At 43.3% G+C, this 20,478-nt stretch overlaps 1 protein-coding gene across 1 annotated transcript in view; it reads right to left on the minus strand.

Moving 5' to 3' along the window:
- LOC141131268 (vomeronasal type-2 receptor 26-like) overlaps window positions 1-20,478 on the minus strand; it is a 233,735-nt gene that overhangs the window by 55,303 nt on the left and 157,954 nt on the right. The window lies entirely within an intron of this gene.

Genomic DNA, 20,478 nt, shown 5'->3' on the forward strand with positions numbered 1-20,478 from the left:
TCTAGCGGGTACAAGGTACCAGCGAGTTAGGACTTTATAATTTGTCTCCAGTGCTAAGATGTTGGGTGAAGATGACTTAGATGTGAGCCATATGTTAGACCAGTCCGTGTCTTCTAAAGTTCGTCCCAGGTCCTCCTCCAACCTCTGAACGTAAGAGGGTCTATTAAGATTTGCTACTCCATATAATTGATTATAAAGTGATGAAATTGTACCTTTAGCAAATGGATCTTTTGTACAGATTGATTCAAAAATGGATAATTGGGATAATGGTGTATCCCCCTTTAGGAATGGTGTATAGAAATTTTTGATTTGGAGATATCTAAATATCTCAGAGTTTGGTAGATCATATTTTTCTCTAAGCGATGGGAATGAAAGGAATGATTTAGATGCTATGAAGTCATTTAGTGTCTGAATGCCTGATGTTGTCCAAGCTTTAAAAGAGTGTGTGTATAGGTATACGTGGTTTAGAAGAGCCCCATATAAACGAAGTTGCTCTTTTTTGTACTATTCTCAAAAAATAGGAAGGAATTGGAATAGGGAGGACTCTGAATAGATAAAGCAATTTGGGTAGAATAGTCATTTTGATTGCATTAATCTTCCCTATCCAGGATAAAGGAAGTTGCGACCATTGTTTTATTAGATTTGTGATCTGTCTTAATACAGGAGGATAATTGGTTGAGAATAAGTCAGAATGAGATGCTGTTAAATGAATTCCAAGATATGGGATTGATTTTTCTGCCCATGTGAATGGGAGTGCAGCCCTAGCCGGGATAAATTCCATGTTTGTGAGTGAAATATTAAGCACTAGGCATTTCTTAGGATTAATCATAAGGCCGGATAGGGCTGCAAACCCATCAAGAGCTGGTATTAAGTTAGGACCTGTGGTGATGATAGAAAAAGTAATATATCGTCTGCAAATATATATAATTTGTGTGTAATACCTCCTACTTCAATGCCAGTTATAGTTTGGTTTGTTCTGATGTATTGGGCCATGGGTTCGAGTATAAGGGCAAATAATAAGGGAGATAATGGGCAACCCTGTCGGGTACCTCTTTCGATATTAAAGGCTTCAGATTTGTATCCAGCATATTTTATATAGGCTTTGGGTTTATTATATAATGCTTTGATCCATGTTAAAAAGTTGGGTCCAAAACCCCATTTTTGTAATGAATATTGCATATATTGCCAGGATACTGTGTCAAATGCCCTCTTAATATCGAGAGATAGAAAACATAAAGGGATTTTCCGTTTTTTAGCAATATGTGCCAATAACACTGCCCTGCGTATATTATCGCCTGCCTGTCTATTTGGCATGAAGCCTACTTGATCTCTATGTATTAATTTTCCTATAATGCTATTGAGGCGTTTTGCTATTATTTTTGCTAATAATTTAATATCGAGGTTTAACAGAGAGATAGGCTGATAATTCACACAGGAAGTATCATCAGAAAGGGGTTTTGGGATCATACAAACAATTGCCATTAGTGTTTCTTGCCGAAAAGAATGTCCATCTAGAAGTTTGTTAAAAGTTTCAGTGAGAATGGGAGAGAGTATTTCTGAGAATGTTTTACAGTATAAAGCCGAGTAGCCGTCTGGGCCTGGTCTTTTGTTAAGTTTTAGGTCTTTTATGACGTTAGCAACTTCATCTATAGTTATAGGCTCATCCAAACTGCTTTTTTGATTTTGAGATAACTCAGGTAAGGTTATTTTTGAGAAGAAGGATTCAGCCTCTGTAGGATTAAATTCATTGTTTGTCTTGTATAAAGTTGTGAGATGTGAGTGAAATTTATGGACTATTTTAACTGGATTACAAGTGTAAACATTTTTTGATAATTTCAAACGTATTGGTTTGAAAGATTTGTTAGTTGAATTTAATGCCCGAGCCAAATATGCACCTGGTTTGTTTGTATTCATGTAGAAATTGTGTTTGGAGCGTTTGAGGGATTTATCAAATGACTCAGTGAGAAATAGATCGTATTCCAATCTAGATTTTTCCAGATGAGATTTTGTACTCTGAGATGGATTATCTTGCAATGATATGTAGGCTGCATTAAAATTGAGTTCTAGTTTTTTTGCTAGATTTTTGCGTTCCCGTTTAAATAGTGCCATTTTTCTTTGTATTGTACCACGCAAGACAGGCTTATGAGCTTCCCACAGTGTTATTGGGGAGATGTCTGTTGTATTATTAATTAATATGTATTCCTTTAAAGCTTGTTCAATGGCCATCTGATGTAGTGGGTGTTTGAGTATTATGTCCGGTAAGTACCACGTTGGGTCATGCGCTTTTGGTATGGCTGAGGCTATAGTATTGTATACTGCATTATGGTCAGACCACGGAATCGGAATTATATCTGATGCAATAATTTCTGGTATCATTCCTATTGTTAGAAAATTATGATCTATTCTGGTGAAGGTTTGATGAGGGTGCGAGAAATAAGTGAATTTCTTTTTCATTGGGTTACTTTCTCTCCATGAATCTACCAGATTGTATTTGGAAAGAAGTTGAGAAAAAGGTAATCTAGAGGTTATTTTGGATGGTGTAAAAGGTGATTTATCTAGAAATGGGAGGAGGACCTGGTTCGAATCCCCACACATTATCACTGTTCCTATTTTGTGTGTATTAATCACTTGTAATATATGTGAGAGGAATGGTGTAGGTTGTTTGTTAGGAGCGTAGTAGGAAATCACCGTGATTGCTGTATCCATTATATAACCCATGAGTATCAGGTATCTACCTTCTGGGTCTTTAATTTCTGATGATAAGGTGAATGGTGTGGATCGGTGAAATGCAATTAGAGTTCCCCTTTGCTTGGTACAGGCAGAAGCCGTGTAAATTTGTTGATAAAAAGGAGAAATATATTTTGGAGTAGAATCTTTGGTGAAGTGTGTTTCTTGGAGACATACTATGTGAGCCTTCTTGTTATGGAAAGTACGGAAGGCTTTGGTCCTTTTTTGAGGGACATTTATTCCCTGAACATTCAGGGAAAGTATATTCAGTGGTGCCATGGCAATAGATCAAATAGTTTTGACTTACTTTTTGTTATGCAGAGCTGACTGCGCAGATCAACCTGTGTGGACTGAAGAGATGAATAGATAGAAAAGAAACCAGTGAATTCTGGAGTAAAGAGTAAACAAAAAACATACGAGATTAGATGATATATTGTATAAATTATTTTTTGCAAGTAATCACAATTTACCCGTGAAAGAGAATAAATATCTCTCTCAGGGGAATAAGTGCCTTCGTCACACTCCCACATAATATGGTTGGGAGAATGAGGAGGGCTAATGGGGGTACATGGATCTTCCGCTTACAGGAGAGAAGTGCTATGTCAAAAGACATCAAAATGATGTTTCATTAATTGGAGTGCAGAATATAGTTTTTGTTGAAATTATTTATTCCAGGGTGGTTGTATATGGTTAGTCTTGCCCTAGGCTAAATAATTCAGTTAGAAAGGTACTGTTAATAACTTTGATATTGATGAAGATAGTTTGAATTATTTTGGGATTTTAACCCTTTTAGAGTAAACAATTACATATTTTATTCATATGTAACTGTTTAGATATGTTAACTCATAAAATTGAGGTTGTATTGCTTCAGATTAGAATAAACAAAAACATAATTCTAGGAACTAGTTAGGTAATAATATATTTGTTTTAAGAAAAGAAAGAAAAAGCTTCCATTACTTCTGGATTATTGAACATATTTGTCCTAAAAAGTAATAAATCTATTGTTATTACCTGATAATATATAACTGAACAAGAATTTCCTTATTTCACTTTTATATTCTAAGGCTATATGAATCAGAAGTAATAAGAAATATAACTGGAATGTAACATGATCCCATGTTGCAGTTACATTCAGTTATAAATATAGGTTTTTTATAGAGAACCATCTCTTAGTATAATAAATGAAGAGATATCAGGAATTAGGATGTCAGTCCATTGAATCTTCTTGGTCCATGGATGATGTGGCATAACGGCCTCTTTTGTGAGAATGATGATTCCCATTTTGTTCTGAAATTTTCTGGGTGCTGCCTGAAGGTGAAGATGATGCCATTCTTCTGCGTGTGGGAGTGTTGCTGCTTGTGGGTTCTGTCAGATTTAATTTTAAAAGGGTTTGTTGTAGTTCATCTGCTGATCTGCTTCTTTAAATTGTACCTTGGTAGTTAAATCTGACTGAAAAGGGGAAGCCCCATTGATACATAATGTTGTGGCGTTGCAGTTCCATTAGTTGGGGTTTCATGGATCGTCTTTTAGTAATAGTAAGTTGGGATAGGTCAGCAAAAATTTGATAATTGTGTCCTTGAAAATTAAGTTCCTTTTTTTCTCTTGCAGCAATTAGTATTTGTTCTTTCGTTCTGTAATAATGAAATTTTGTGATTATATCACGTGGGGGTCCATCTTTCTTTTTGGCTGTGAGGGCTCTGTGTACTCTGTCCAGTTCTAAACGTTCAATAGGGATATCTGGCTTTAGTTCTTGTAATAGAGCAGTAATAGTAGATTGCAGGTCTGTCACAGTTTCAGGTATTCCCCTTATGCGTAAGTTTGAACGTCTGGCTCTATTTTCGTAATCTTCGAGCTTAGTTTGAAGTATTAAATTCTCTTTTTTTAATTGTTCCAATTCTGTTATATTTTCTTGGGTTGTAATTTCAATTTCATCCATTTTTATTTCTAAAGCTGCGGTGCGGTTTCCCAGCTCTCTTATTTCTTTGGTTAGGCTTTTTGTTATTTGGTCTGAGGTTTATTTTAAAGCCTTATGAAGCATCTTTTCAAATTGTAATAATATTACTGGGGATACTGAGGAGGCATGTGGAGAAGTTTGTGAGAGGATTTGTTCTGTATCTGACTCAAATGGAGAGTCTTGCTGTGACATTTTCTGTCTGTGAGAGCGCCCTGATGCTGTATCTTGTGAGGTGACTGGAGCTGCTTCAGCTGCAGTGAGTGCCTGTGAGCTCTTTGTGAGGTGATTTTTATTTCTGCCACGGTTTCCTCCCAGTACCATATTTCCTGCCCAAACTTTCACAGTTTGTTCCCTGGGGCAAAAAGGTTTAAATGGATACCTTTTGAGCCTGCAGGCTCCGCTTTGTCCTGCTCTTCTCTTCTCAGCGGTGTGGAGCTCTAACAATGCATGTCTGCTCTGCTAGGCTCTGCCTCCTGCCCTCCATACAGTTACATTTTCAACTCATTGGGGGTATATATCGATGCTTTTCACACAGGGAGCTAGAACAAAGGGAGTCAATTGCGTGTTGTTAATTATCCAGATATGTGATGCTAAACTATGGAATTATGTAAAAAAATATATATACACACATATAGAGACCATAGTGTTTCATGAAGGCGTATCTCTCACCCAGAAACTGTAATCAAAGGACACCGGCTCAGCGGGACAATGTGAGCCCGTGGGAAAACTCCACCCCACCTTAACCGGGAAGAATGGGTGGGTCCCTATACATGCAGATGAAAAAGTATGATAAGCCAAATGGTCAAATGAGGGCCTCTAAATAAATAAATAAATAAATAAATAAATAAAAATAATACAAATAGCTAAAATGACTAAGACACAAGAGAAAGAGGGGACAGAATAATTATGAAGGGGAATAGTAGGGAAGGAAAAAAAAAAAAAAAAAAAAGGAAAGAAAAGAAAAAAGGGGAGAGAAAAAGAAAGTGGAGTAGGAAAAAAGAATGAAGGGAACAGGAAAAAGGAAGAAAATGCCAAGAAGACTGCACAGAAAAGAAGGAATGAAGAGTACAAATGAAAGCAAAAGAAATAGGAGATGGGAAAGGGCAAGGGAAAAGAAAAAGAATGAAAATAGAGGAAAAGATGTGAGGGAAGAAAGAAAATGGGTGAAAGGAAATAAAAGTGGGAAGGGGGAAGGGGGGAGGAAAGAGAAAAGAAGAGAAGAGAGGAGAAAGGGGAAGGGGGAAGGGGAGGGGGGGGTGAAGGAAAAAGGGGGAAGAGAGGGCTGCAAAAAAAAAAAAGGAGGGGGAGGGAGAAGGTTGTGTAAAATTGAAAGGAACAAGAAATGAGAGTGATAAGAACACAAAATAAAAGAAATATAAGAACCCTCCAAAGTTGGGGGGGGGGGGGCAATAGTATCCTTATAAAGTTAAAAAATGTTTATAATTGCTTACCAAGTGGTTACGTGGAGATATATATGTTAGGTTTTATTAGAGAATTAGTCTGATCCTATGGATCAAAAGATACACTATGCTTGAATTGTAGTTTTCACTCTGGTTAGAGGAAGATATACATCTCTAAACCTTGAAGAGACGGTCAAAAGAGAGGCTTCCCAGAATGAGGAAAAAATCTGAATTCTCAGCTTGCTGGAGATTTAATCCAAAAAGACAGATATTAGCTTAAGGGTAGAAATTTGCAAAGCACATGAACAAAAATGTGTCTGGAAAAATGACCAAGGTATGAGAGGTTTACATACCTGTAATCTTGCAAACAAAGTCTTTTCCGGAGTGTGGGGACGGCATGACATGACGTGCTGAGGTCTGGTGGCAGGGCTCGGTAATGGGGCAGTGAGCGGTGCATGCCTGGAGAGGCGACAAGCGATCCTTCCCTTCCCCTGAAGCTACAGGCTGGCCCGCTTGTCAGCTGGCTCCAGCAAGCAAGAGAGGCAGCCTCATGAGAGCTGCGGACTGGCGCTGCATTCAGAACGGCTTAGGAGAGAAGACGGAGCAGAGGCACGCCACAGCAGTATACATACACTATCTCCTGGCCTCCCCCCCTGTGTCTGTCGCTCCGGGACTCCTCGGCCCCGCTTCCCCCCATCCTAACAACCGCGCTGGGACAGTCTCAAGGAGAACGGCTGAACAGTGTCCTATCAAAGTAGGACGCTCAGGCAAATAGACAACGCGGTAAACCGTGGGGTGTGGGGACCCCCCCCTCTTTCCTTTTCAAAGCGCAGTGCTGGTGCTGACAGAGAAATCCATTCTGAATGCGGAGGACTCCCCCACAAGAGATTCCCTGGATCCAGGTAGGATCAGCTTGGCTGATACCACTACTATAAGAACTGTTTCAAATGCCTATTATAGCTACCTGCTGAAGAAAATCAATTAAAGCAATCTGAAAGTTGCAAGTGGATGTTAAAGCAACATATTGCTGATGCGGAAATAGCGGTCACTATATGACCAGAGTGGGGTTATGTCTAACACGTGTTACCTCATATATGGTGTCCTGTCAGTGTAAATGATCTGTGGCAATTCAACAAAGGTACAGCCATAGGATATTATACACTACCACTTTGCTAAAGACCGGGCTTAAGTTGGGACTAGAGCAGGACTGCCTTCTGGGTTGTGTGTGCTTTTTTCCCAAAAACAGTGATGCAAAGGGCCAGGTTGGACCTGCTTGGCTGAACTGAACTCACATAAACTGTGCAATACGCCTGTGACAGGTGTCCCTGGTAAAAATCATCCTGACCAGCAATCCTGAAAGCTCTAAGGGGAGTCCTTTTTTTTTTTTTTTTTTTTTTTGGTCATACAGTGTGATTGTCTTAGAAACGGTCTCTAACTGTTAAGTGTGAGCAGTGACTTGGTCGTGGTTACTTAACCAGCTGCAAGCCGGATTGGAGAGCTGCTGTAATCTCCCCAAGGGGAAGGGCATAGAGACCAGTTCCCTATCCCTGTGTTAAACTTTCTTTGATGCACGCTGGGTCTAGAACCAGATTGCCAGAACAGTAGTTGGTAATAACCAGCACAAACAGGGTTCAGGCGGTGTGGGGGAGGGGGGATGAACATGAGAGGGCGCCCCCAAAAATCAGCAGACCCTAACAAACCTAGAGACAGCTTGAACCCCAGTACTATCCAAAAGTTTTTAAAGAGTCCCGGCACGGATAATAAACAACAAGTGTCAAAAGAGTCAAAAGACAAAAAAAAAGGCCTCAACTAAAAACAAAGGGGCCCAGGGGGGAGCAGCTACTACAGGGGCACTTCCTGAAGGAGAACCAGTTTTGAACATGGAGACGGATCTGGCAGGGGAAGCTCTCCCCACAAAAATGGAGATTCAAGACATGTTTGAGAAGTTAGAAAAGGCAATTAAGGCAGAAATCCTCAACGTAAGGACTGACATGGGACACCTCCTAATGAGAGTAGAAGAAGTGGAGAAGGGGGTGGAACAGCAGGGTGAAGAAATTGCCACGTTAAAAAAACAAGTAAAAACACTACAGAGGGGACAAAGAGTTGCTGTATAAGATGGAAGAACAAGAAAACCAAAACAGACGACAAAACTTAAGAATTAGATCGCTACCAGAGCAGAGAGATGAAGATCTGATCACAGTTATCAAAAAGATTTTTAATCCCCTCTTGGGAAGAAACCCGAAAAGTGAATTGAAAATTGACCGAGCCCATAGGATCAGAAAACCCCCTAACATGAGAGACGATGCACCCAGAGATGTCATAGTGAAATTTCACCAATTTGAGGACAAAGCCAAAATCTGGAGCAAATTAAAAGGGGCTCTACCGGTCAAATTTAACAATCGAGATACAAATATTCTCAGACCTTTCCGCTGGTACATTAGCAAGGAGACGACATCTGAAACCGTTGCTGGACTTATTAAGGGGGGCAAATCTAAAGTACAGTTGGGGCTTCCCGCTGTCTTTGAGCGTGACAAAAGAGGGCAGGACTTGTAAATTGGGGGCGGGGGGGTGGGGGGGTAGGAGAAGGGGGGAAACAAACGCAAATAGAGCTTGGGGACGAAACCACCGCTGTCCATCACCGGGACCCACGCCAGGGCACAACGGAGCGCAGGGCAGGAGCACAGTAAGAGTCGCTCTGCGATCCAATTGCCAGGTAGTGGCGGGGGGGCGAGGGAGGGGGGTGGGTGGGGGGGGGCGATGAGGAAGGGGGGGAGGTTAGGATGGGATGGGAGGGCTGGGGAGGTAGAGGGGGGGGACTGGAGGGGTTCTCTCCCTTGCAGACTCACTCAATACAGAGCTCCCTAGTCTACCATCAGGTCTTAAGCAAGGCACAAGGTTTTGGTTAAATGAATTTTATATGTCTGACATATAACGTTAAGGGTTTAAATTCCCCCAACAAGAGGCACAAAATACTGAGAGAGTTGCACCATTATGGAGCAGACGTGGTTTTTTTGCAGGAAACCCATTTTGTATGGGAAACAGGTATAAAACTCTATTCTAAACACTTTCCAAAGTGGATTTACAGTGACTCTCCTATAAAACGGGCAAAAGGGGTGGCAATTGGTTTCTTGAAAAATGTTAATTATCTTTTAATAGACAGGAAAACAGACCCCGATTGGGCGCTTCCTTTTTTTGAAGATTAGGATAGGAGAGAGAACCCTCACCCTTGCCAATATTTATTGCCCGAACAGAGACCCGACCAAATTTCTCTCGCGGGTCCTTAGTGAATTGTTGGGATTCAGGGAAGGGGAGATGATAGTAGCAGGAGACTTCAATTTCTGTATGGATCCATCCCTAGATAGCTCATCAAATGCACGGGGGATGAGCAAAGAAACCCTGCGAAGAATGGGGAAAAAATTACATGAATGTCAGTTGATAGACATGTGGAGGATTCAACATGCTGGGGTAAGAGACTATACCTACTTCTCCCCCGTGCATGGTACATATTCCAGACTGGACTATCTGATGGTGGACCATCGCTTGGTGGATACGGTAGTAGAAACTAAGATTGGGATTAGATCATTGTCAGACCATGCCCCTGCCATGATGAAAATAAAACTAAAAGAAGTGCAAAACCCCCCGTTTACTTGGCGCCTTAATGAGAACTTAATTAAAGATCCCAAAAGTGCCGAAAAAATCCAACAGGAAATCGATTCTTTCTTTCTAACTAACGATACGGGCAAAACTCAGGGGGCGATTGTATGGGAAGCCTTTAAGGCGTATATTAGAGGGATCCTGATCTCCGTTGGGGCAGGTCTGAAAAAAGAAAGAATAAAAAGAAAGGAAGCGCTTATCGCAGAAATTTTTAGGTTAGAGAAGATACACAAAGCCTACAGAGGATCAGATAGGACACCATTAAAACAGCTGACCATTAAGAGAGAAGAATTAAAAGATTTAATGGAAGAGGAGGCACACCATATTATGAATAGACATCTAAGAGAAAAATTTAAATGGGGCAATAAAGTAGGTAAACACCTGGCAAAAACTCTGAGGAAAAAACGAGACATAAACTTCATTGACAGGATCCAAAATAAAAAAGGGGACCTGAGGTATTCTTCGGGAGAAATTGGAGAAGAATTTAGACAATATTTTACATCTCTGTACTCAGTTAGTAAGAAAGGTTGCAGCAGAGGGAAAAAAGAAAGGGCAGAGGCCTTCTTAAAGGAGGCAGGGCTTAATAAACTGGCCGAAAAGGACACAAAAGATCTCGATAATCCCATAACAGAAGAAGAAATCCGTCTGGCTCTGAGATCTTCCCCCACCGGGAGAAGCCCAGGCCCGGATGGCTTCACAGCCGGTTTTTTCAAAACATTTGGAGACTCTTTGGTCCCGAGGTTGTGTAGGCTCTGGAACGACCTTGGGACGCAGGGCGAGCTGAGTGAAGGTGCTCTGCTGGCAGCTGTGACCTTAATCCCCAAGGAGGGCAAGGACCGCACCCTTTGCTCAAGTTACAGACCTATAGCGCTTATAAACGCAGACATCAAATTGTATGCGAAGGTGCTTGCAACTAGATTTAAGGAGAGAATGGCTCATCTGGTCCATCCGGACCAGGTGGGATTTGTTCCTGGGAGAGAGAGCAGAGATAACGGGGTGCGGTCCTTGCTCATAGCAGAGGCCATCAAGAGCAATGGAACCCCAGGTCTATTTATGTCAATCGATGCCGAGAAGGTCTTTGACAGAGTAGACTGGGGTTTCATGATTAAAACGCTGGAAGCTATGGGGGTGGGAGAAAAAATGATAAAGTGGATTAAAATTCTATACGACCATCCTTCTGCCTTTGTCAAAGTTAACAACGTCCCCTCAGCTCAGTTCGAAATGAAAAATGGGACCAGACAGGGCTGCCCGCTCTCCCCTCTCCTGTTTGTGCTGACATTAGAGCCTTTGCTAGCCACTATACGTAACAATCCGGACATAAGAGGTTGTATAGTGGGGAAGGAGGAACATAAATTGGCTGCGTATGCCGACGATGTCCTCCTTTACGTCACAAACCCGAGGATCTCGATCCCCAACTTACTATCTGCCGTTAAGAAATATGGTGAGCTTTCAAATTATAAAATCAATTTGGGAAAATCCGAAGCTTTAAATATCAACATGGAAAGGAAGGAAGAGGCGTGGATTAAGGAAACTTTTCACTTTCCAGTGAGAGATAGTATTCAATATCTAGGGGTTAAGCTATCGAACTCCGTAAAGAAGATATATGCCTTAAACTTTGTGTCTCTTCTGGACGAAGTTCGAGCAGAAGTAAAAAAGGATGAGTCATTGCCCGACCTCATGGATTGGGCGAATTAATTCAGTCAAAATGGTGCTGGCCCAAAAGTGTTTTATAAGATGCAAATGCTGCCTATTCTATTGCCTCAAATTTATTTTAAAAAACTGACACTAATATTAAATGGGTTCGTGTGGAACAATAAGAAACCTAGAGTAGCACATAAAGAGTTATGTAGAGGGAAAGCACAAGGGGGGCTGGCTCTCCCTGATTTCAAAAAATATTATAATGCAATAGTAATTGCACGGGCTGTAGATTGGGTTAAGGGAGGGAATAACAAAAGATGGGTTAGCCTGGAAATAGGTTTAAGTAGTGCACATTTGAATAACTTGTTATGGAATCCCCCACAGTGTAGAAAGCTAGGACCAAACACACATATTATTACACAACACACATTTAAAATCTGGGACTTGATGCACACATTAAATAGGTGGGATTATAATTCACCATTGATATATTTAAAAAATAATGAGCTGTTCCCCCCGGGGATGGAGGAAGTAGGGGGTAACTGGATCTTAAGCAATGAAATACAACTAAAAGATATAGTGAAAAAGGGAAAATAGGCACTTTTAAGCACTTAGACACACGTAGAGATTTAATGAGACTAAATGGATGGCGGTATGCTCAACTCTCGCACTTTGTCAAAAGCCTCCCTGGGTCTATTAGAGAGGAAAATAGCCTCTTACCAATAGAGAAAATATTCAGTAGTAATAAGACCAAAGGGTATATTTCAGCGATATACAAAACTTTGTTAAACAGTGGAGAGATGGAAACGCCGCCATTCATTAAGAAATGGGAGAAGGATTTGGGGGTACCACTAGAAGAAAATGCAATAGGTAACAGAAAAAATTAACAAATACCAACCAGACAGATCGCCAAACTGCTGGAGGGGGTGTAGCATGCCGGGGACTATGGCACACATATGGTGGAGCTGTCCGGAGGCTAAAAAGTTCTGGCAGGAAGTAATTCAAATAATAGAGGAGATATCGGGCAAATCAATTCCATACGACCCCTGGATATGTTTGTTCCATAGCTCGGAGGGAGGAAAACGGGAGTACAACACGTCCATAATCCCAGTATTATTAAATACAGCAAAAAGTGAAATTCCCAAGAAATGGCAGAAAGCTGAAGGCCCTAAGATTAGGGACTGGTTTCTAAAAATACAGGAAACATATAACTTAGAGAAAAGGGAGAAAGACTTGTTATCCAAAGAGCAAGTGATAGTGGGAGGAAGATGGGCAAGTTGGGTGGCCTTCAGGAAATCTGCGAAGTATGCCGAAATGATGCTGAGTTAATCCGACATCGGTGGGGTAAATAGGTGTTTTGCCCTGTTGGAAATACAGGATTGGGGTCTGCGGGGGGGGGGGGAAGGGGGGGTATTGGTCGGGGAAGGTGGGAGGAGGGGAGGTTTTAGGGATAGGATGTGTGGGTTATTGTATTTTTTCTTTTGTATGGATATTTAAAACTTAAAGATTAAAAAAACAAAAAAAAACAAAAAAAAACAAAGTCTTTTCCCAGCGTCCCCCACACAAGTGAGCAGATGAGCCACTGGGGAGAGACTGCAAAGATGTACCTTATATAAGGAAATGCAACTGTCCTAATTCTCATCCCGGCAGGTGTGTGTGGGAGGAGATTCCTGGGGTCGCTTGAGTCGTCCGGATTACAGGGAACTGGAATAGAGCCCATGGATCCGGAGGGACAAGGATGAGCCCATCTCTACACTGGTTGCCGTGGGGTTCACATGCGTTGCAATGGGGACCAAGTGTGCCCCATCGTATGCAAACTTGTACCTGGGGGGTGGGATCATGAGGTCTTCGCCTCGGATGTTTCCTCAATATACCTGCGCCACACTTTGTTGTGGTGCAGGTATATCGATGACATCCTTATTTTGTGGAGGGGAACCCCCGAAATTTTAACGGAATTTGTAGAGAAGCTTAATCATAACAACTAAAATTTATCTTAAATTTATCTTTTACCTTTAACTGGCACAGAGAAACCTTTTCTTTTCTTGATTTGAATATACATAAAGACCCAGAAGGGGCCATCACCACCAATTTACATTGAAAAGACACAGCAGGTAATTCTTTACTGCATTCAACATCAGGCACCCCCAACACAAACTTCACATGATACCAATGCCCCCTCAGAAGGGGCAACTGGTCATTCCACACTGCACGGCACAATTCCCAAAATCTTAAACTCGGCTTTAATGACAAACAAATATACGAAAATCAACGAGGATGCTATTTTTTTAGACCTGAAAAAACAACAGAGCAATCTAGACGCTTATGTCCTGAAACCCTCACTACCCCAACAGAACCCTCCCCTTCACGCCACACCGACCGTAATGTCATAAACCTTACCCCTTACACACTCAATAGCGAGGAAATCTCGTTACTACAGCTAGGTTTGGGCTTCTGTCCTCTTGATGCACTTAGGATCACTGAGACAATTAAGGACTTGTACCTTTTTGCACGCAATTTAACTTTTAGGTTTATTTACGATAAGGATCGTGTTAACCTTGGACTGGAGTGTGAGCTCGCGGAGTGTACCAAGGGCTTCTCTATGGAGGAGTTCAGGGCGCTCCGCGATCTGATGCTCTTGTTCGATGAGGGCGAGACTGGAGACTCCGCATCCTCACAAGATCGTGGAGTCGCCGATGATACCTCTCTAATTGAGCCCATAACAGGGATAGCCCCGTCTGCTTCTCCCTTACCCAATATGTCTGGTCCTTCGGTTACTCCTAAACAAGCATCTCTGCCCAAGTCATTTTGCCTACGATCTCGTAGGTTTCCCGACCTCAATACTTGCCCGGAGATTTGGGCCTTTCTCCGAGCAACAATTAGTGATCTCAAGAAACAAAAATGGCCTGACTTCCCTTTCGAACCTTGACCCCAGTCAAACCCGAGCCCTTCGGTCCCTGCAGCAACGCTCAGATGTCGTGATCAAACAATCAGACAAGGGCGGTAACATTGTTCTTATGACCAACCACCAATACCAATCAATGTGCCTTGCTATCCTTAACAACAAACATTGGTATAGACCCATTTCTTTTACCCATGTATCCTCTTTTGCACAGGAACTCCGGGCTCTTTGCACTGAGGCCTATTTCACAGGCCTCATTGACAAAGACACCTTGGAGTTCCTGGTCCCCAAATTTCCCTGCACCCCTACCTTTTATTCCTTACCCAAGACCCACAAGAATGTGCATACCCCTCCGGGAAGACCCATAGTTTCGGGGATAGGCTCGCTAACAGACAACGCTTGCAAATTTGTTGATGCATTTTTAATGCCTCATGTCCGTAGCCTTCCGTCCTACATCAGAGACACTACCGACCTATTGCAACGCCTTGAGGGAATCCAGATCCCTCCAGACGCCCTGCTCGTGGCTGTCTATATTGAGGCTTTGTACTCCAGTATCCCCCACGAGCAGGGCGTACGGACGGCTGGTTCCTTTTTATCTGAACAAGACACAACTACTTGGCCCTTTAACCAGTTTGTACTTGCACTACTGTATTTCATATTAACGAAAAATTATTTTACTTTTAACAATCAGTTGTTCTTGCAAATACAGAGAGTTGCAATGGGGACGTCGTGTGCCCCAGCATACGCAAATTTATACTTAGGCGGCTGGGAGCGACACATCCATGCTCATGATCAATATATGGAATTTTTAAACGATATTCTTTTATGGTATTGTTATATTGACGATTTATTCATGGTATGGACGGGTCCTAGGGACAAACTATTACAATTCTTACGTCAACTTGACATCAACGATTTAAATCTCAAATTTACCTTCAAGATCGAGACTGAGCAAATCCCCTTCCTAGACCTGATGATTATTAAACAACCGGATGGAACACTGGGCACTGACCTCTACAGAAAACCAACTGCTGGCAATACCCTTTTATTTGCCACTAGCGCACACCCGAGCCCCTTGGTGAGGAGCATACCTTATGCTCAGTACCTACGTTTACGTAGAAACTGTACACGCGACAGCGACTTTAAACGTCAGGCTAGGGCATTACGTGAACGCCTTTTACTACGTGGTTATTCCTCTACCAATCTACGTAAAGCATATAACAAGGCTATGTCACGCTCTCGGACCTCCCTACTTTTAAAGGCAGGGAACATTCCCCCCCTACAGAAACCGTAAGATTCATCACGACCTATTCTGCACACCACAACTTACTCCATAATATTCTAACCAAAAATTGGCATCTCTTGGCTGAACACCACTCACTGACCAAATACATTCGACCCACTCCGGAAGTTGTCTTCCGTAGAGCGCGGTCGCTACGTGATCAGCTAACTGCTAGCCGCTATAACCCTGTTAGACCCTTGAGGAGTGGACCCAACGGCACATTTCAATGCGGGGATTGTCCCCGGTGCCCTTGGGTCCATGAAAGTAGAGCTGTGGTTTTACCTAATGGGGAGACCCTGGTTCCACGGACCTTTGCCAACTGCGGCACAAAAGGGGTGATTTATCTAATGAACTGTGGGTGTAAAGCCTTCTATGTGGGCAAAACAATCCGGGAATTCAGACAGAGAATCGGTGACCATCTCTACGATTCAGAAAATGGAAAATTGACCACCATTGGCTGACATATTGGTTTGCACCACAGATTTGACATCTCCGTTGTCAAGTTCCTGGTGCTGGAGGTAGTTCAACCCAATCCCAGGGGTGGGGATTGGGATCGCTCGATACTCCAAAGGGAATCCCTTTGGATCGAGCGACTTAACGCTACTATCCCCCCCCGGCCTTAACGAGTCAGTGTCGTATAAAGCCTTTCTGTGAGGCCTTGGGTCCCTCTCTCCCCCGTCCCCTTCCCCCTCCCCCCCTTTTTTTCCCCCTCCCCCCCCTTCCGTCCCTTCCCATTCGTGTCCCCCCCCCTTTTCCCCATCCCTCCCTTTCCTTTCCCCTTCCCCTCCTTTTCCCTTCCCCCTTTTCCGTCTTCCCTTCCCCCTGCCCCCCTTCCCCCCCCTCCTTCTCCCCTTCTCCCCCCCCCCTTGCTCCGTTTTTCTCCCCCCCCAATGGGTGGTTATTATCCCCCTCTCCCCCCCCCCCCCTTTTTGTTGTTATTGGGATGTACTATTATGTATGATGCCTTTTCTGCTCAAGGTTTACCCTTGTTGTTGTTGTTTGTTGACACTTGCAATGTTTACGTATTTAATCAATATACTGTTTTCCTTTATATGCTATCGATTTATCATAATGTTTTACAACTTGCTGTTAAAGGACAACCTCTCCCTTCATTATCAGGTTCTGCTGGTCACTGCTATGCCTCGATACTTCTCTCTGCAGCGGACACATGTTTGCCCTGGCAGCCTCTGGGCTGCTTGTGTCTCCGTGTCTGGGAACTCGTTTCCCTTTGACAGGAGCGCGCGCTTGCGCAGTAGCACTTGTCTGTGCACCTGCGCAGTGCGGGCGAACAGACCCGGCCATGTCAGGGACCGCCCCCTCCTTGCCGTCCCTGACTTCCGGGTTGGGGTGCTTTTATAGCAGTCAGCAATGGCCGCTGTGTGAGCCTACAGCCTCCTGATGCTGCGCTGGCTGAGGATCGCCCCCTTATAGGTGAGTTCTCCCCCTCTCTCCCCGCTATCTGTTAGCCTTCCCCTTCACCTCTTATCCTTGGTCCCACAGGAATTCAACCCTGTGTGGCGCCCCTGTATAACCCTGTATGCAGTGTTACCAGATTCCTTGTTCACTGCTATACTTTCATTGCCTTCCCTTTCCCTGGTGATTAGTGCCTCTCAGCCTGGAATAGACTGTCCCATACTCACTATCAGTCTGCATTACCTCACGTAATTTTAAACTTTGCTCAATCTATTCCCAGTGTATGTATTTATACCACTATACTACCTGTGGATTAACCTTCTGTATATCCATGTGTATGGTAATCTTGATACATAAATTTTGATTTCAGTTGCTGCTGTGACCTCCCTCTTTTTATGCACTAATGGTTCCAGCTCTAGGGGGCTCTTACTGCTAACAGTTTCATGGTCCTCCCTGACCTCTCTGTTCTACGGTCCTCCTAATGGGAAGCTCTCATCCATCCCAGCTTATGCGTCATATAGCCAATTAATCTCCAGGTGGTGAGTGTCAGCCTCAATACCATCAGTGTGCAGTTCTTTCTTTCTAGCTTTTTACCTTTTCCTTGCATGGATGGGATTACTGGGTTTGTTTCTTTCCTGATCCCCCGCCTTCTCCTCCCCTCCCCTATCCTCACCCCTCCCCCTTTCCTCCCCCCCCCTTCCCCCCCTCCTCACTTTTCTCTGTCCCCCTCCCCTCCTTCCTCTTCTTCCTTTTTTTCCCCCTCTCCCCTCTCCTTCCCCTCTCCTCCCCCTCTCCCTCTCCTCTTTGTTTCTCCCTCTGCTCCCCTGTTCTGCTTCACCCTCTTCCCTCCTTATTCCCTCCCTCCCTCTTTTTCCCTCTTTCCTCCCCCCCCCCCTCTTTCTGTCTTCCCTCCCCCCCCCCCCCCCCTCCCTCTCCTGTCTCCCCAGTACCCTATATCTCAAGCAATATCACATTTTTTCTGCCCCTTCACTGCACCATTGTTTCGGAATTTCTGACAGATATGCTACTGGCACTTCTATACCCCACCTTTTTCTGAATATCATAGTCTGGTGACTTGTACAATTCATTTATCCAAAATGTATCCACCAGAGGCTGTTTGTCATCCCCTGTGTCCCCTGCAGGGGGAATCACATGGGGCCTTGCATACCCACAGAGAATTCCTGAATGGGTGAGCTTGTCCTTATTGTTTATAATCTGTATGTAATGGTTTGATGTATCATTAATAATTTTGCTGCGGTAATAATGTTATCATATGCACTTGTTGAGATGTCTGTATTTGTTACAACTATCTTATGTCACACTATAGATATGGCTCTCCTGAAGAAGCGGTGAGAACCGCGAAACCGGTCGAGAATTTAAGCTATATATATATATCTACCATCAAAACTGGGTGGAATCCACTGGTCCAACTCTGTGGTATTCCTCCCCCCCCCCTTTCTTTTTTTATGGTTGTATGTACTGTCATTGTTTCAAATCGCAACTGTATGCGGTATTGTAACTTTTTAAATACTGTTTCTATTGAAATTGAATTTTTTACAAAACCTGTTATTCCCCTTCTTACCCCTTATGTTTACTACATACTTATATTGAGTACCGTAATAGTCCCTTTTTTCCCTGTCGGGGGGTGGAGACATTGGCTGACAAGAGCAGCTAACTGCGGCCGTCCCCCTCCCCCTTCCTTTTCTTGAACTGCATTCAACATGTGCCCATCCATCTCATTTAATCGTTTCCATTCCCAAGGTCCAGTATTTAAGGACCTGACAAAATTGCACCAATGAAGAGGATTTTAAAATCAAAGCCTCTGAGCTGCAGAAACATTTTTTAGATCACGGGTATAGTAAGAGATCCCTCAAAAAAGCATATAAAAATGCTAATGACAGTCCACAGGACCTCTTGTTGTATCAAGGCGAGAAAGAAACCCTATCTCAACCTCAGGGCATTCGCCCTATTACCAAATTCAATAACCAATCTGCAACCTAAAAAGAATTTTAAACACCCACTGGCATCTTCTAAGAGACGACCCCATTTTGAAGTTATTCGTTGAATCACAGCCACATGTGATTTACAAACGCAATCAGTCCCTACGAGACACTTTAGTCTCAAGTCACTTTATGCCACAGGGATCTAGGGACCCCTGTGGGACTTTACCACAGGGCACCTTCCGGTGTGGCAACTTTGACTTTTCGTAAGTAAATTCTTACAGGCAACAATATTATTTTACCCACAGGCGAGAACTTAATTATGACAACAGTTTGTTAATTGTGACACCATCGGCATCGTATACCTACTCACATGCGGATGTGGAAACTATTATGTTGGCAAAACCAAAGAAATAATACCCATACCCAGGCATTTTGCGGAATTTCATGACAACAGTACAGCATCATTAAGATTCCAGGTACTGGCTCGGGTACACCCCTCTATTCGGGGTGGTACTTTTGATCAGAAAATCCTCCAGGTAGAAGCCAGATGGATCTTTAAATTAAGGGAACTCTATCCATCAGGAATGAATGATGCTATTAGCTGCGCCCCTTTTCTGTAACTATGCGATTCGGATTGTCGCCTCCATCTATTTTCAATTTGGTGATGCCACCCATCTCCATGCTGTTTAATATAAAGAATAAGATGAAATGACATCCCTGTGGGATATACTAAGTGTTGAATGTATTCATCCTTCTAGATTTTCTTATTAAAGTATGCCAATATCTATATGCGACTTGCATGTTTTGCTATGAAGTCCAGCGGTGCTTTAAATATATGGAGTGATAACAAGGAATTCACGTTAGAAATTTGTTTCTAGATATGTGCTAATAATTATAAGTATACAAATTTTTCTGATCAAATGTTTATTTTATCCATGTGTTTATAGGTTTCTCTGTGCCCTACCCATGAACTGCTCTTCTGAGGGGTTTCCGACAGAGGGGGCCATTTGGCCTCGCTCGTGTCTCCTCACTGCCTGAGGGGACTGTCAACGCACCACCTTTATAGATGGTTGCATTTTTGACAGCTTCCCGGTGTTTTACCGGGTCCCCCCAGAGGTGTACCCACTAGATTTTCCATTGGGGGACACCGACGCTTGACCGCCATCTGGCGGACAAGTGTACGGTTCTTCCCCCTTCTCCTGTGGAGCGCAGCGTTGCCTATGCAGGCTTAGCCAGCGCCGGCTTGACGCCATGCCGTTTTGGTCCTGTCCCCTCCTTGCACAGTGCGGGGTTCCCCTCCTCCTTGCTGATCCATCCTGATCTGTGGGGGAGATAGATTCGCCCCTTTCCTTCCCTCCCTCTACACCCTGGAAGGCGCAGGAGGGGACACGGACCAGGGGGCTTTTTGCATGCGTTCCGGCATGCGAACCTCACAGCAACCAGTGTAGAGATGGGCTCTTCCTTGTCCCTCCGGATCCATGGGATCTATTCCAGTTCACTGTAATCCGGGCGACTCGAGCGACCCCAGGAATCTCCTCCCACACACACCTGCTGGGATGAGAATTAGG

Source organism: Aquarana catesbeiana, linkage group LG01 (assembly GCF_042186555.1).
Source record: "Aquarana catesbeiana isolate 2022-GZ linkage group LG01, ASM4218655v1, whole genome shotgun sequence".
Classification (NCBI taxonomy): domain Eukaryota; kingdom Metazoa; phylum Chordata; class Amphibia; order Anura; family Ranidae; genus Aquarana; species Aquarana catesbeiana.